We start from the raw sequence: 4,277 nt of genomic DNA, 5'->3' as shown, positions 1-4,277 counted from the left end.
TCGACGGGGGGGGGGGGGGTTTGAGGTTAGGGGAGTTACGCTGTTGTGTGAGCGTTGGCAAGACAGCCGGACACCTTAGTCATCCTTACTGGAAAGGTCGAGCAGCTCAGCTGAAGTTTATTTTACCGTGACAGGGATAGCATGCGCGCATGCGTATGCGTGCTAATCAACGTCGCATGGTCCGTGTTTCGCCGTCTCCTCCTGCGTTGCTGCAGCTGTTGATGCGCGTGACTGTGGCGCCTCTCTCTCGCCGCTGTTCTAAAGAACACTCATCGTTCCGGAATTCCACAGGCTGTATCGGTCAACGGACAAGCTCAATTGGACCATTCTTTTTTATTTAGGCTATAAGAGCTTAGAGCAGGGGTCCTCAATGTTATCCAGAAAGGGCCACTGTAGCTGCAGGCTTTTGTTTCAGCCAAGCAGTTGCACACTTGATGCCACATTGGTGTTGGGTGAGGTGAGTTCCCTCTCATCACTGTAAGCACTCTGAGTGTTCAGAAAAGTGCTATATAAATTCAATGATTCATTCATTCATTCACTAATCAACCACCAGAGTCTCTGCTAAGGACCTCGATTGGTAGATTCAAGTGTGTAACTGCTTGATCGAAAAGTATAAGTACAGTTTGACATGAGTGCTCTCTGGACAGGTGACAGGGATAGCACTAATTTCTGGTGTCGTGGGCGGGGGGTGGCGCTTTGGTGGGACATGTGCTTTTCTCCTCGCGAATGTTCAGCGTTCGCCACGACTTCCTGCGTTCGGCACGTCTGTGCCGCGGCATGCATGTACCGTAAATCACAACCCCCCCCCCTCACCCCCCCCCCCGGGCACACACACACGTGGGCTCGGTCGAAGCGACACGCTGTAAACTTTTACACGCGCACTCGTCCACATAATTACGCAATTAATTTTCACTTAGTCCAGCCGAAACGGGGATAATGAAATCTCCACCGGTGTCGCCTTACACGCCAGGGGTCAAAGGTCAATTTCCTGTTTGGATAAGCAGAGGTTTTAAAGAGGAGAATTTTTTTTTAAAACATCGTTTTGGATCTCTCCCTTCTGCACCCTCCCCAATATTTTAACATTTTCAGCTGGGGTACAAGATGAGGGTTGGGGGGGGCAGCGAGGCGATGGAATTTCAATTTGCCGTTTGCCCCCCTGATGAAAGCAGCAGATGGGGAGGGAGAGTCAGGGCTTTTTTTTGTGATGCAGGTGTAGCCAGCCACCTCAGGGCCAGTTTTACATGGATGTGCTGTTTTGGTGGGCCCCCATGGCTGTGGTAAACGCCCCCCCCCCCCCCCCCCCCCCACCAGATCAGGACCCCCTCCCTAATTAAAGGCAGAATCGGAGAGGTCACAGAGCCTGCAGGAGCTGACCTTGCAAGAAGAGAAGATGAGAAGAAGAAAAGATGAAGATAAAAAAAGAAAAATGTGAGTCAAATCTGGCATTTTTAAATTGGCTTTCAGTCCCACCATCGAGATCTGAGAGCCACATTGGATGTTTTCGGAGGTAGACAGATATCTACTGTCAAGACTAAAAAAATGCTTAGTTTTCATAATTGCTTTGTTCTCACTAGCTAACTTTTTGAAAAGTTAATCATGTAATCTAAGGATAATTGTAGTTACATTGCATGCAAAAATGCAAAAAATTCTTTAATTTATGGGCATTTAGCAGGTGCTCTTAAAATTATTAAAATATCTGAATAATTTTCCTAGTAGAGTACCAAAATAGCGAATATAATCAGACAGTGACAGCCTGTTAAACAATTAAATCAGAAGAGGGGACCCCCACCTCACCCCCCAGCAACATTGGGGACCACCTCTGTCACTTTCGGGGTGTGATATATGACGCTGTCCATCTAATGCACACAGCAGAAGTACCCCCCCATTTAAGACTGGGGGGGGGGGGGGGGCAGGTGTTCCAACCCCCCTCCCACCCCACCCAGGGAGGGTGAGGTGACCCCATTGAGGAGACGAATGTGGACCTCACCTACAGCTCTCACATCAGCACAGACTGCGATTTACAGCCCCCCCCCCCCACACCAAAACCACCCCCCCAACCCCCAACCCCCCCCCCCGAGGTCTGACCTGTCCCAGTGGGCGACTGCTGGATAGCTCATCCCTGTGTTTGCCTCATTAAGGAGGCTGCCCAGTTGACCATTGTGGCCCATGTGGGGCAGTGGGCCAGTGGGTTGATGTTATGGGCCTGGGGTCGTAGAGCCACCAGCTGGGGGCCGACAAACTGCCCCCTGATCTGGGGAGGGGGTGGCAGGCGGGGGAAAGAGGGGTCTCAATTTCATAACTAAGTCCTTATTTTGCTTCTTCCTCCCGGTATCCTGGGGAAAGGTTTTCCCAAAACCCTCTTCCTCCTGAGGGAGTTCAGCTCCAGCTCAGCTCCTCGTTAGCCATGTTTTGATTGAGCTGTCAAGTCAACACGAACCTGGAAGTGACATCAGTCATCGGCGATGCAAGATTTTTGATGCTTCTGAAAGAAATGAGCGATGTGGTTCTGGAATTTTAATGACGGAAATATGATGTAAATTCAAATTATGGTTCTGATGAAGGCCAGGGAGTCCAAAATGCCTCAGCATTTGTTGTTTGAGTAAAATTGAGTTCAGCTCAAGGGAGTCAGTCTAAAATTACTGTCCTTTGCATCTCTACAGACTCTGTGGACCCTTTTTCCAAACCTGTAAATTGGTTTTTTAGTGTCCTGGTACCAACGCTTATTTAATTAATAACTAAACTCATATTATCCCTACTCCTTTTTACCCCTTTAAACAAAAATCCCAAATTTAAAGTAACATTAAAAGCAGTGAACTCGTCGTCTCAAACAGAAGCTGCACTGTGAGGGATATATTTAGCCTTTTATAGACTCGTTTATTTAAAGAAAGGGGAACGATCCTTGAGTGGTAACCAAGGCGATGAGTGACACGCGGCCACAATTACCTGCTTCAGAGAGTTAAACAACCAGGGAGGGCGGAGCTAAGCCTGACGTACAAAAAAACAAAAAAAAACAAATCAGAGAGATGGTGGTAATTTGGCAGTGAGATGGTAACAGAGAAAGTATTTAAGTATTGCACATGCGATTATAAGGTTGTATAAAAGTCAATTAGTGAGCGAGCGGCGTCGTTAAAAAAAAAAAAACACAGCACGGCTTCACTGTAATTATCCTGTCACATGAAGTGTCGCGCAGATTAAACAGTACACGCTGTTTTAATTACTGAAATATGATAATTAACACCGTCTTAATGAAGGGTTGCTGTGTGGCTCGTACTGTGAGTACACTGTGTAGTGACCCACCCTGAATGTGCCTTTCAATTTGAGAAAAAAGAGGAAAGAATCAGGGATTTTGTTAAAAATCCTCAATAAAATAAAAAAATATATATGTTTACTTGCAACACTTTGACCTAAATTGGTTTAGAGGTTTTGTTTTGTGAAAAATACAAAAGTGAGTTTTGAAAATACACTGTAAGTTATATCTACATAATAAGGCAATACCAAGCAGTAAAAATCACAGGATGGTTCAGAGTTAGAGGTAGTTCTGCTCACCGCGGTGTATATAGGGCCACACAGTACCCTCTATAAACGAAGATTAACTTCTGTTCAATAAAATAAAAATATGCCGCTAATTGTTGGATGTTCAAAAATAACAGGAATTGCCAACCCACAAACCAAGGCTTCAGACCGCTGCCAAATATGTCTCCATGGTGATAGTTGTGTAACATTACACCTTGGTTGCACAAATTTGAGGAATAAAGCACCCGTCCCACGTGGAATGGCCTTATGTGAACTGAGCCCACCTTTCACAACTTCAGCATTTGACAGATATTTTTGGCCATAGCAGCTAACCAAAGGTTGTAACACAATACAGTTGTCGTAATACTGTAAGCCATTTGCATTGGCCGGGAATCGAACCCGGGCCTCCCGCGTGGCAGGCGAGAATTCTACCACTGAACCACCAATGCTTGTGCATGGCACTGCCATTCCAGTCTCGGAGGCCAAACTGCCTCTGCCAGGCTGCAAATGACCATCTTTAGCCAAAACTCTGACCATGTGGCATCTAATGCAGCCCTTACACATCTAATAATAAAACGGTTGACTGTAGAAGTGTCCACAGGGTGGGAGACCATGTGTTTACAGGGCCTGTACTGACACAATGTGAGAGGAGTTTAAAAGCCTGCGGCCTTGCCACTCTCTCTTCCCCTGTCCCTCTCTCTTCCCCACTCTCTCTTCCCCTGTCTCTCTCTTCCCCCCTCTCTCTTTCCCTCTCCCACTCTCCC

The 4,277-nt window shown here is 46.7% G+C and overlaps 1 non-coding gene across 1 annotated transcript; it reads right to left on the bottom strand.

Annotated features, from left to right (window-relative positions):
• Positions 1–3,891: 3,891 nt before the first annotated feature.
• Positions 3,892–3,962, bottom strand: trnag-gcc. Its single transcript has one exon. It is a non-coding gene; the product is annotated as a tRNA-Gly (tRNA).
• Positions 3,963–4,277: the final 315 nt, after the last annotated feature.

This window comes from Anguilla anguilla, chromosome 6 (genome assembly GCF_013347855.1).
Source record: "Anguilla anguilla isolate fAngAng1 chromosome 6, fAngAng1.pri, whole genome shotgun sequence".
Lineage (NCBI taxonomy): Eukaryota > Metazoa > Chordata > Actinopteri > Anguilliformes > Anguillidae > Anguilla > Anguilla anguilla.
The sequence above is the reverse complement of the archived record's forward strand: the minus strand, read 5'-3'. Positions and strand labels throughout refer to the sequence as shown.